Source organism: Palaemon carinicauda, chromosome 31 (genome assembly GCF_036898095.1).
Source record: "Palaemon carinicauda isolate YSFRI2023 chromosome 31, ASM3689809v2, whole genome shotgun sequence".
Taxonomy (NCBI): domain Eukaryota; kingdom Metazoa; phylum Arthropoda; class Malacostraca; order Decapoda; family Palaemonidae; genus Palaemon; species Palaemon carinicauda.
The window spans coordinates 64116421-64130575 of record NC_090755.1 but is presented as its reverse complement, the minus strand read 5'-3'; the positions used below and the strand labels follow the sequence as shown (position 1 = coordinate 64130575).

The 14155-nt window shown below is 42.5% G+C and overlaps 1 protein-coding gene across 3 annotated transcripts in view; it reads left to right on the top strand.

Moving 5' to 3' along the window:
• Positions 1–13135: 13135 nt before the first annotated feature.
• Positions 13136–14155, top strand: part of LOC137624470 (polyamine-transporting ATPase 13A3-like) — a 113699-nt gene continuing 112679 nt past the window's right edge. The window contains exon 1 of one of the 3 annotated variants that reach the window (XM_068355239.1): positions 13136–13492. The gene's annotated coding sequence lies outside the window, so the exon portion shown is untranslated. The remainder of the gene's footprint in view (positions 13493–14155) is intronic. The other 2 variants (XM_068355241.1, XM_068355242.1) reach the window with 2 other exon arrangements.

The window sequence follows — 14155 nt, the reverse complement described above, 5'->3', positions numbered from 1 at the left end:
TAGCCGCCTCTTTGTCTCTCCAGAACTGTATGGAGATGTGTGCAGGCATCTCGAGTACCCCAGATATGTACACGATCCTAGCCAAGATGCACATGGCTACCCTTGTAAAGGACATGCACGCTTTCATGAAGGCCAGGAGGGCCTGTAGAGAGCATGTGTTTGCCAATGCAATGGTCAAGCACAAGCCCAGGAAGTTGATTACTTCATGTATCTGGGGCAAGGACCTCTTCCTAAAAGAAGCAGTCCAAGAGGTAGTTGCTAAAGCCGCCACGGAGAATAGGAACCTTCTCCAAAAGTGGGGCATGTCTTCCAAGAGGAAATCATCCTCTGATGTGGGTCCCCAACCCAAGAACAGGAAGATGAAGAATCCACGTGTGCCTCATAGACCTGCACAGCATCCCATGGTTACCATGACCACAGTGCCCCCAAATGGTTGCCCAGCTGCAACCCACCTTCCAAATGGTGCCCCAGCAGTTGGTAGCTCAGTCACCAGCCTTTAACCCGGGCTTTGAGAGGCACATCACTACCTTTCGCCCTAAAGGTAGAGGACCTAGAAGAGGCTCCTCAAGAAACCCCTTGAGGGGTAGAGGAGGACGTGGTCAGGGTAACAAACCCTCCGGATCATCTCAACAATGAGATGCTCCAGGTAGGAGGAAGACTCTTCCACTTTCGGGATCGTTGGACCTTCGATCCTTGGGCCCACAACCTAATCAAGAATGGTCTAGGGTGGAAATGGAACAAATCTCCACCCCCTTTTCCTCAATTCTTCCAACACTCCACCCCCTTATTGGAAGAATATACCTTAAAACTCTTGAACAAAAAGGTAATAAGGAAAACAAAGACTCGGACAAACTCAGAGTCATTCTAGACTTGTCTCCACTCAACAAGTTCATCAAGAACAACAAGTTCTGGATGTTAACCCTACAACACATAAGGACCCTGATACCAAAAGGGGTGTACACAGTCTCAATAGACCTGGCAGATGCTTATTGGCACCTACCATTCAGCCGCCCCCTTTCCTCCTGCCTAGGATTCAGGCTACAGAAGACAAATTATGTCCTCACAGCCATGCCCTTTGGACTAAACATAGCCCCAAGGATATTCACAAAACTTGCGGACACAGTCGTCCAACAGCTACGCTTAGAAGGCATTCAGGTAGCAGCATATCTGGATGACTGGCTGGTGTGGGCAGCATCCAAGACAGCTTGTCTGCAGGCAGCCACGAAGGTGGTCCAGTTCCTGGACCATCTGGGCTTCAAGATCAACTACAAGAAGTCTCACCTCTCTCAAGCTCAAGAGTTTCAATGGTTAGGAATCCATTGGAACTTGCAGTCACACTGCCTCTCTATTCCACCAAAGAAGAGGAGAGAGATTGCGGGTTCTATCAAGAGACTACTGAAATCCAACAAGATTTTAAGATGCCGACAGGAAAGAGTACTGGGCTCTCTCCAGTTCACAGCAGTAACAGACCCAGTGCTGAAAGCACAACTGAAGGATGCATCAGGAGTCTGGAGAAGATACGCATCAAACGCTCAAAGAGATCAACAGAGATTGACACCGACCTTACTGCGATCGCTTCTAAGGCCGTGGTCAAAGGTCAAGAGCCTAGCAAGGACAATTTCCTTACAACCACCTCAACCTTCAGTAGTCATCCACACATATGCCTCACAGGAAGGATGGGGAGGCCATTCCCATCAAAGTTAAGTACATGGGAACTGGTCACACCAGTTCAAGACCTTTCACATCAACATTCTGGAAGGCATGGCAGTCTTCCTAACGTTCAAGAAACTATCCCCTCACAGATCAGCTCACATCAGGTTGGTCTTGGACAGCGAGGTAATAGTGAAATGTCTGAACCGACAAGGCTCGAGATCCCCCTACATCAATCACGTCATGTTGGCCATCTTTCGCTTGGCAAGGAAGAAAAGATGGCACTTATCAGCAGTTCACCTACAAGGGTTCCGCAATGTGGCGGCGGACGCTCTATCCAGGTGAAAACCGATAGAGTCAGAATGGTCCCTAGACGCAGACTCATTCTCCTTCATCTTGGAAAAAGTCCCGGAACTGCAGATCGACCTCTTCGCAACAAGCGACAACAAGAAACTACCTCGATATGTGGCCCCATACGAGGACCCTCGGGTAGAAGCGACGGACGCTATGTCCCTTGATTGGAACAGTTGGAATCATATCTATCTGTTCCCTCCAACAAATCTCCTGCTGAAGGTCCTCAACAAGCTGAGACCCTTCAAGGGAACAGCAGCAGTAGTGGCCCCCAAATGGCCCAAGAGCAATTGGTTCCCTCTAGTGATAGAACTGAAGCTGAGGCTGTTTCCTCCACCGAACCCAGTTCTATCCAAACTGGTTCAGAAGTCAACTGTCTACGCTTCATCATTGAGAACCCAAAACCTACATCTCATGATTTTCTCGCCTTAGCAGCCAAGAAAAGGTTCGGGATCTCAAAAGACAACATCGACTTTATAGAAGAATACAAGTCAAAGTCAACCAGAAGACAATATGAATTGTCTTGGAAGAAGTGGGCTTCCTTTGTCAAAGCAAACAGACTGGCAGAAATCTCGATAGACTTCTGCCTTTCCTTCTTCATCCACCTTCATGAGCAAGGCCTGGCTTCCACCACAATAACTAAGTGTAAGTCAGCTTTGACTAGACCTCTTCTTTACGCCTTCCAGATGGACCTGTCAAACGAAATCTTCAATAAGATTCCGAAAGCATGCGCTAGACTCAAACCAGCAACCCCTCCAAAGCCCACATCATGGTCCTTGGACAAAGTCTTGCACTATGCTTCGAACTTGAACAACGAAGATTGTACCCTAATGGATCTAACACAGAAAGTGATATTCTTGTTTGCTATAGCCTCAGGGGCTAGAGATAGTCAAATAGTGGCCCTATCTAGAAGCGAGGGCCATATTCAGTTCACAGAAGAGGGAGAACTGAATCTCTTTCCGATCCTACCTTTCTCGCCAAAAACGAGCTGCCCACCAAGAGTTGGGGTCCTTGGAGAATCTGCCCTCTGAAGGAAGGTGTCTCTCTATGTCCAGTACAGAGTCTTAAGGTCTATCTTCGAAGAACTTCAGACTTCAAGGAGGGACAGCTCTTCCTAGGCGAAACCTCAGGATCAAACTTATCCCTAAAACAACTGAGGGCGAAACTCACCTACTTTATTCGCAGAGCGGATACTGACAGCACACCCACAGGTCACAATCCTAAAAAAAGTTGCTTCCTCGTTGAACTTTTTTCAACATGTGGACTTTCATAGACTCCGCTCATATACTGGGTGGAAATCTTTTAGAGTCTTCTATAAACATTACGCGAAGCAAGTACATGAAATAAAACACTTTGTGGTGGCGGCAGGTAGTGTTATAAAACCTATCGTCTAGTACTGCGATGAACAGTAAACTCAACAGTAGACTGGGTGACCAGGTATTAGCATCTTTGAGTGTAATACCCGTCAATGGAGATCACTATAGTGATTCTCGGACTGTTCTATATAGGTGTAGAATCTAACCAATAACACCAGTGCCGTGTGAACATTCGTACACAGTGTTGAAACATGTTATTTTCATTAGTAAAATAAATTTTTGAATATACTTACCCGATGATCATGTAGCTGTCAACTCTGTTGCCCGACAGAAATCTATGGTCGGGATACGCCAGCGATCGCTATACAGGTGGGGGTGTACACAACAGCGCCATCTGTGAGTAGGTACTCAAGTACTTCTTGTCAACAAGAACTCAATTTTCTCCTCGGTCCACTGGTTCTCTATGGGGAGGAAGGGCGGGTCCTTAAATTCATGATCATCGGGTAAGTATATTCAAAAATTTATTTTACTAATGAAAATAACATTTTTCAATATTAATCTTACCCGATGATCATGTAGCTGATTCACACCCAGGGTGGTGGGTGGAGACCAGCATACATGTTAACAAAGAAGCTAAGTATCCCATATCTTATTTTAGCCGTTATTCAAAATAACAAACATAAAATAAATAAGTACCTGGTAAGGAAGTCGACTTGAACCATTACTCTGCCTTTATAAGTACGTCTACCTTACTGAGCCTAGCGATCCTCTTAGGATGCCGAGCGACTCCTAGGTGCTGAAGTATGAAGGGCTGCAACCCATACTAAAGGACCTCATCACAACCTCTAATCTAGGCGCTTCTCAAGAAAGAATTTGACCACCCGCCAAATCAACCAGGATGCGGAAGGCTTCTTAGCCTTCCGGACAACCCAGAAATATTTCAAGAGAAAGATTAAAAAGGTTCTGGAATTAGGGAATTGTAGTGGTGGAGCCCCCACCACTACTGCACTCGTTGCTACGAATGGTCCCAGAGTGTAGCAGTTCTCGTAAAGAGACTGGACATTCTTAAGATAAAAGACGCGAACACTGATTAGCTTTTCCAAAAGGTTGCGTCGAAAATATTTTGCAGAGATCTATTTTATTAAAAGGTCACGGAAGTTGTGATAGCTCTAACTTCGTGTGTCCTTACCTTCAGCCAAGCTTGGTCTTCCTCATTCAGAAGGGAATGAGCTTCTCGTATTAACAGTCTGAAAATAATAGGATAAAGAATTCTCTGATATAGGCAAAGATGAATTCTTAACTGAACACCATAAAGCTTCAGACGGGCCTCGTAAAGGTTTTTAAAATAGAACTTAAGAGCTCTACAGGACATAATACTCTTTCTAGTTCATTTCCAACCATATCGATAAGTTTGGAATAACGAACGATATTGGTCAAGGCCGAGAAGGCAGCTCGTGTTTGGCTAGAGAACCAAGATGTAGAACATGTAGCCATTTCGGATGAAAATCCGATGTTCTTGCTGAAGGCATGAATCTCACTGACTCTTTTAGCTGGTAAAGCATATCAGGAAAAGAGTCTTAAAGGTGAGATCTTACAGGGAGGCTGATTGAAGTGGTTCGAACCTGTCTAACATAAGGAATCTTAGAACCACGTCTAAATTCCAACCAGGTGTAACCAAACGACGCTCCTTCGTGGTCTCAAAAGACTTAAGGAGGTCCTGTAGATCTTTATTGTTAAAAAGATCTAAGCCTCTGTGACGGAAGACTGATGCCAACATGCTTCTGTAACCCTTGAAAGTGGGAGCTGAAAGAGATCGCTCTTTTCTCAGATATAAGAGGAAGTCAGCTATTTGAGTTACAGAGGTACTGGTCGAGGATACGGATACTGACTTGCACCAGTTTAGGAAGATTCCCCACTTCGATTGGTAGACTCTAAGGGTGGATGTTCTCCTTGCTCTAACAATCGCTCTGGTTGCCCCCTTCGAAAAACCTCTAGTTCTCGAGAGTCTTTCGATACTCTGAAGGCAGTGAGACGAAGAGCGTGGAGGCCATGGAGTACCTTCTTACGCGTGGCAGACGTAGCAGGTCCACCCTTAGGGGAAGAGTTCTGGGAACATCTACTAGCCATCAAAGTACCTCGGTAAGTTATTCTCTCGCGGGCCAGAGGGAAGCAACTAGTGTCAACTTTGTCCCAACGTGAGAGGCGAACTTCTGCAGTACCTTGTTGACAATCTAGAACGGAGGGAATGCATAAAGATCTAGATGAGACTAATCTAGTAGAAAGGCCTCTAAAAGAACCACTGCTGGGTCCGGGATAGGTGAGCAAAGTATTGAGAGCCTCTTGGACATCGAGGTTGCGAAGAGATCTATGGTTGGCTGGCCCCAGGTGACCCAAAGTCTCTTGCATACATCTCTGTGGAGGGTCCAATATGTTGGAATTATTGTCCCTTCCTACTGAGACAAACTGCTAAGACATCCAAGTTGCCTTGGAAGAAATTTGTTACTAGTGAAAAGTCTAGACCTGTTGAACAGGAGAGGAGGTCACTAGCGAACTCGCACCATGTCAGAGAGTAGGTCCCTCCTTGCTAGGAGATGAACATCAAAGCAGGGAGTTGTCCGTGTTGACCTCCATTACTTTGTCTTGAAGGAGAGACCTGAAGCTTTTCCAGGTCAGACGTACTGCCAGAAGCTTCTTGCAGTTAAAATGCATTGTCCTTTGACGCGAGTTCCATAATCCCGAGCATTCCCTACCACCTAAGGTCGCACCCCAGCCTACGTCCGATGCGTCTGAGAAGAGAACGTGGTTGGGAGTCTGAACAGTCAGGGGAAGACCCTATAAAAGGTTGATAAAGTCCTTTCCTCAGGTTAGACCAGACTTATCTTCCGGAAACCGGGATCGAGACCGCTTCTAGCGTCTTGTCCTTTTCCAGTGAAGAGCTAGATGAAACCGAAGAGGACGGAGGTGTAGTCTTCCAAGTGACACCAATTGCACCACGGATGACAGTGTCCTAACCAGACTCATCCACAGCCTGACAGGGCCGTATTCCTTCTTCAGCATCTTCTGGATGGATAGCAGGGCTGGGGATTGATCTTCTTGTTCAGCCATGTCCTCATCAGAGGGTTCCTCATCCGAAACTGATGAGGAAACGGCAACGGAGTGGGCAACGTCTGACTCGCTGAATCCGGTCGCACTGGAGGATGCGTGACGGAGCCGGACACAAGATCATGGTACTGCTGCACAGTCTGTGAACTGTCAACCATGGGGAAGCGAGGAAGTACAGCGACAACCCGAAACTGTCTAGACTGTCTGGGTAGTACAGACAACCCCTTATCGGGTTGCTGAGGTTGCCGCACTGCGTCACAACAAGTCACCTCTGCTGGTTGTTGAACGTCTTCCCCGTGACACACTGAACGTCCACAACCACCTCCGAGAGTAGCAAAACATCAACATGCGACTGGCAACCCACATTGGGTCGCACCGGTGGATGAACCATCTCAACTGGCGGACGTGAGTAGGATACCTCAGCGTCAACAGGGCGTACAACCAACCGGTAGGAAGGTCGTTGGGAAGAAGGGTCTTCTCCGTAAAAAATCCTCTATCAAGGACTAAGCTTGGACTGCATGTCTTGCAACAAAGCCCAAGGTCTATGGGAGCAGGTGTGGCAACAGACGGGGTTAGCGACTGAAGCGGAACCATTTACCCTCCCTGGAAGCATGTTATGCTTAAATAAAAGTCCATAGGAGGCTAAGCAGCTTAAGGCTCCTCTCCAAATGACAGAGTCCTCAAGGGAATATCAGAAGGAGGGAGAACAGCACTTTCTCATCTACAGGAATCATATCCGAGAAAAGCTAGGTTCTCTCAGTGAGGGTTTCACTGGTGCAAAAGCAGCAGACCAGAAGGCAACGTTATGAAACTGCTTGACAGTCTGTGAACTGTCAAAAACTGAACTGTCAACCACAACAGGAGCGTGAGGACATACAGCACTGGTGTATAAGTAGCAGACCAGAAGATAACGTCATGTAACTGTTTGACAGTCTGTGAGTTGGCAACAACCAAAGTTGTGTGGGGAAGCCTCAACTCCTGACTGACTAGTTTGCTGCGGGCGAGTGGCGGACACCACAGTGTGTTGCGGAGGCTGACACACCGTGTCAAAACACGGCAGCTTGTGGTAGCTCACGTACGGCAACGGAGTGCTCTGTGTGTGGGAGTCATCATACATCTGGCAGGGTTGACTGTGCATGGGTGGAGGAGCTCTCACAACAAGAGTGTGAGAGCAGGAAGCCATGCCGGGCGCACAACCGTGGGAGGTGTAGGCCCACGGGTGCATCGTCAACCTTCTCCGCAGTCGGAGTGTGGGAGCTGGCAACAACAAAAGCAGAGTGCTGGTGCGTGGGAGGGGCTGCGGTGGGTTGAGGAGCATGCGGTATGGTATGCGGAGCATGCTGTAAGGTATGCGGCTCATGCTGCATGGTATGCGGAGCATGCTGTAAGGTATGCAGAGCATGCTGCATGGGCTGCGGAGAATGCCGCATAGTGCTGGAACCCGGCAGCTCTACAGAACCTTCCCACTGCTGATGCGGTAGCTCACGCATGTTAGCAGATGGTGCAGCAAGAACATGCGTCTGGCAGGGTGGACTGCGCATCGGTGGTGGAGCTCTCACAGGTGGAGAGTGGGAGCAGGCAGCCGCAGTATCTGCTGAGCGCACAACCTCGGCGGGTTGTAGGTTAACAGGTGCATTGTCAACCTTCCAGCACGATACTCCTGCATGAAGGAGCAAACTGAGACTGTATAGTCTGCAGCATGGACCACTAGGGTCTATGAAAGACAACAACAAACGGAGCTACTGTCCGTTGTGACTGAGGGTCTAAAACAGCTGGTGCGGCAACAGACGGAGTTACTGCCTGTTGCGGTACCACCTTGCCTCTCTTGGGAGGTGTGTAGTTGTCGTACTGCAGCGAGTCCGAACTGACCCAGTGGCTACACCTAGGCCGTTGGACTTGCGCGGAAGGGACCGACTTGCACTTAAAAGCTGCAAGATTTGGTCCATGGTTTCTGCGAGAAACCTCTTCCGCAGACGAGGAATAAATGGGCTCTCTCGTCTTTGTGTGGGTGGGGTGATCACGTCGGCAACGTGTGTAGATACACCCGAAACCACGGAGGGAAACGTTTGTTCGTCGATCAAGACCTGTGGAACCCATAAGTCCTTCGACATTACTTCTCCCCTGGGCTTGGGAGCTTGTAAGAGGTATCGGACAAGGTGAACAACTGGCACGAACAAACGAACCCTCGAACGCAACACTGTAACACTTTGCGCATATCACTTTATCACTTTTGATTTTCTGTTTGCACTTATTTCACTGAACTCGAAACTTTAAGTGGTTTGTACCTGAAACACGCAATCCTATCCTTCATTAAAAGGTAGTAATTGCGAAAACAGTTTTACAATGTAACAGAAAAACATAATGAAAGATAAAGAATTCAGTGGCTGGAAAAGAGACTAAACACTAGATCAAATAAACTACGTTTAAAATCTCTCACCGCATAAAGCCTGGGAACAAGAATAAAACTCTAGAAACGTTTTACCTTCTTCCCCTATAGCGACTAGGGAGAAGAGTAAAAAACGAGAACAACGTTACCCGCTTGGACGAAACGTTTATCCTCCTCTCTCTCCCTCCGTCTCTATCTCTCTCTCTCTCTCTCTTGACTTAGAACCTGAGAGATGAGCCCAATTATATATCGTTAAAACATATTATTTGTTAAAGGAAAAAAACTGAAAGGTTTCCCAAATAAAAAGTACCTTTGTTAGAATTAAAACCATTTAAGCTAAGAAAGAATGAACGAAACGCTAGAATCGGTTTACTCTTACTGCAACGTGAAACCGTGAAATACTCTCTCTCTATCGTAACGATAGAGCGCAAGTTGAACGTTCTGAACGTCAACAACTGCGGAGACTAAACTAAACGTTAGTTCAACTTTGAAAACAGTACGAGACTATCAAAGAAATTCTTTCAAAAACATTAAAATTAAAATAGCATAAATTCTTAACAGGAAAAACGATATGACGGGCTCAATGTTAATTAACTTCGGTTCCAAGTAAGGACCGCCTACTATTAGGAAAGGTCGCATATAAACAAACATAAAAATTAATTTTTATAAGTTTGTAATAAATGGAAAGTTAATCGAAGAGGCCTATAAATGGCGGAGAGATATAAAATAAATCTATAACTTTGTTAAGCAAAATTACCAAAAACCTAAACACACTTCCGTCTAAGGGAAGGGTGGGTCATTAAAAGTGAAAGAGAGTCTATACTCTCTTCGACACCAACACTTCCGTCTAAGGGAAGGGTCGGCCATTTAAAAGTGAAAGAGAGTCCATACTCTCTTCCTCACTATAATAAAATCTATCCAAAACGAGTTCAAGTTTTGAAATGAAGATAAAACCCCTGCATAGCGAAAGCTCAAAACTGGAATAGTGTACTTCACCAAAAAGTTGTGAAAACAAATCCAGTTAGGGACGGCGTATTAGTAGGTCTTGCCGGTGGCACGACAGAGGAAAAATTGAGTTCTTGTTGACAAGAAGTACTTGAGTACCTACTCACAGATGGCGCTGTTGTGTACACCCCCACCTGTATAGCAATCGCTGGCGTATCCCGACCGTAGATTTCTGTCGGGCAACAGAGTTGACAGCTACATGATCATCGGGTAAGATTAATATTGAAAAATATCCAACATCTAAATGAAATCAATCAAATAATTTCACAACACTGAGTGGCACCTGTGACTAACCCATAATATATGTATTTCTTCCCTTACAGGTTAAAAATATATATACCTGAAGATGTTGAATTGTCAAAGGATTCTATTTACTATACATTCGTTGTTGTATTTTTTATATTTGTCTATACAAATAAAATACAGTACATAAAACGTATCTGCGTCTTATTCGCCCTGCATGAAATTGAATAAATGATCCAGAGCCTTCTATTGCTTTCCTAAAAATAAATATACTTGATAGTATAACCTCTGTGAGAACAACCTGGTAATCACTAAAAAGTTCCACCTTGTTCCTACGAAATACAAACTTTGACGCCTTATAGTCGGTATCGACAAATTCCCTGCAGGGGGCAGGAAGCCCTAAGTTAGTTCCAAACTTAATGGATATGACAAATAATGGCAAGGTCATATAAATTAGGTCTGGGAGACCACATAAGGAACTTATTCAAAGCAAAGGCACTTATACAAGCCCACATATATAGTACTTTCAAGTAATTCTCTGGTAAACTTCCATCAGGACGACATGGCTGAGCCCAAAAAACGTATTTTGAGCAAAGCGAAAAATCTATTTTTGAGTGATATGGCCATGTCGTCCTGATGAACCCTCCCTCCTTTCTAAAAGGAGTATACAACTATGTAACAAAGTCCCCACCCGAAACTACTCTTTCTGCATCTATCCATGCTTAATTGCAACAAGGAACAGTTACGCCGTAGTAGTACAGGGAGGGGATCCACCGGGTAACCTTGATAACGGCTCCCCTTCAATTTCGCACGCTTCCCCCTCAAAGCAAAAACTCTATTCGGGGTGAAGATTGCTATGTGTCGTAGCAAGAAATACGTCCCCTGATATTATGCGATATCCTTAAAAGTTATATTAAGGATAATCGCGCCAAGAGTTAGAATTCAGGAGACCTGTGGTCAATTCTCTGGGAGTATCACTGTAGCCAAATATCCCTTAGAAAGCTACCTAAAGGAACGTTCCATCAGGACGACATGCCCATATCACCCAAAAATTGATTTTTCGCTTTGCTCAAAATCTGTTATATATGTATATATGTATGTATATATATATATATATATATATATATATATATATATATATATATATATGTATATATATATATATATATATATATATATATATATATATATATATATGTTTGCATATCTATATATGTATAAATATAAATATATATATATATATATATATATATATATATATATATATATATATATATATATATATATATATATGTACATATATATATATATATATATATATATATATATATATATATATATATATATATATATATATATACCAGATGATATCGGTACATGAGCCATTTGGAATGGTAACCAGGGCTCAGAGTCGGTTCATTTTTTTTTCTTCGGAGAGAGAGGATAGGGAGAGTAGTTTCCGGTCAGTATGTATTATTTTGGGGATTTCATGAAAAAAGATGTGGCTTCACATTAATGGAGGCTTGTGAAACTAAGAAACTTAGATCTATCTTTGCATAAACACATGTCTTTTAGTCATAAATCAACCCTGTATGTATGTATGTGTATATATATATATATATATATATATATATATATATATATATATATATATATATATATATATATATATATATATATATATATATATATATATATATATATATATATATATATAGTGTATATATATATATATATATATATATATATATATATATATATATATATATATATATATATAGATATATGTGTGCGTGTTACAGTTTCGCCTTGATAGGCTACCTGAGTTGTGGATAAAACCCTCATAAGCACAAAACTCCCACGGCCGTAATAACTTATCATTTCATACACTAAGAGAAAAGGCTTATCAACATGTAGATACCACTCCACACACACACACACACACACACACACACACACACACTGCCGTCACTTTCATTCTTCTGAAACTGACTCTAACCGTTTTCTTCTAATGCCTCTATATTCCTCTACTCGTGATTTTTAAAACAATTCCACGCAACCAAGCCATTAAAAACACTCTAATCCAACAATTTTCTAAAAATAATTCAACACCCTTTTTAAATACCCCTTTTATGTACGGCATATATCTCATAATTTTAAAGTTGTTACGTTATACTATATTATGTATTGCATTTTCCAATAATTCATATTCCTCTTTCACATACTGCATCATATAAGTGTGTGTATATATATATATATATATATATATATATATATATATATATATATATATATATATATATATATATATATATATATATATATATATATATATATATATATATATATATATATATATATATATATATATATATGTGTGTGTGTGTGTGTTATGTCGTATGATTAGTAATATAAAAAAATGTAAGTTTAAACCAAATTCAAAAACACATCCACCCCAGCCAAATATATATTTGCATCTCAAAATATTTGAATGAAACACCATAAGCCTCGACAGTTCATAAAATAAGACACCATAGATAACAGATGATAATTCTTCTCACGTGATTTAAATTTTCCATAGAGACAATTATTCAAAAAAGGAAAAAAAAAAACAGCAAAAATGATTAGACATCATTGTGTGTTTCGTCAGTGATTTCATACTTATAAAATAAATACAATGCCATATTACAAAGAAACAAATGCGATACATGCATGGTAACTGCTTACTGTGGACCTGATAGTCCAGAAGTACCGAGATCAAGCCCCCCCCCCCCAACACGTCTCCTACCCGTCTTGGTGTCATGGCGCCTTTACACTAAACTCCGGAAAATTACCGTTGCCTCTATTTGAACCATGATGTCTTTAAAACCAGAGACAGGTAGATAATTTATTCATTTTACTGGTATGAAATAATATTTTCCCTAAAATAACGTATGGCATGAAGCCGCCACTAGAGAAAAAAGGGAGCGAGTATGAAAGATAACAAAAAAATACGATAAAACTTAACCCCCTTTATCTGAAGGGACGGCCCTGTGGCCCTTGCCATCTAGTTTGATAATTAAGTGCCCACCTTAAACTCTTAGCTGGTGACTAGACCCAAGTGGACCCCGTGGTTTAGTGTGATCTAACGCTATGTTGGGAGAGCAATCTGTGCATTGGAGCTTGTGTCCGTAACTTCGTTCAGTTTTCGATTTGACGTGACTTTGTTCCAATCGTTCGTCAGTCTTTTTCAAGCCCTTTTTCATCCACTGATTTTCACAATGAAATTAAGTGGATATTAGTGATTGTGGAAGGACAATGGCGGGGTTTGTAGCTTTCGATTGCAAATAAACTTCGATGGATGAAAATATTCGGAATACATCTCAATATAGCATCATAAAAACGCACGAGAAAACAGTTAATTCTATATAAAGCTTAAAACGATCGGCTAAAATTGAAGGTAAGTCTTTTTTTTATTCTAATCAATTTATGAAGGGCGTAGGGTATACGTGTCATGTTATAGAAGCAATTCGTTATCAGTGTTCATAATCTGAGAACTATACACATGGTTCCTCTTTGACCCGGTTAAAATTTAGGAGCAGTGTCATCAAATTAGTGAAATTAGAAGCGAGAAACAAAGAAGATGAGATATATATGAGACCAAAGAAGTTTAAAATAAAGGTATGCAAGCTTACACATGCTTTCTTTCATATTCCGATAGGGAAAATTAGAGGGGGGGGGGTGTTGGGCTTCTTAAGTGCTTCGATAATTTGGATTTAACAATAAACACAAATATGCAGTTTGATACGCAAAATAAATTATACGAAAAATGTAGGTCCTGTAGAGAGTAGAGTTCCCCCTGCGTGATAGGACCAGGAAAACAGTCCTTAAAGTATGATGACTGTAAAGGATAATGAACTTTCTGCATATTGCAGCTGTGTGCTCAAATTCAGTGTTGTGCAGTAACCGACGAAGAACCTTAACTTAAATACAATGCAAGGCATCTCTCTCTCTCTCTCTCTCTCTCTCTCTCTCTCTCTCTCTCTCTCTCTCTCTCTCTCTCTCTCTCTCTCTCTCTCTCGGGGGAAAATGAATTCATACAGACAATGCTTATCTCTACATT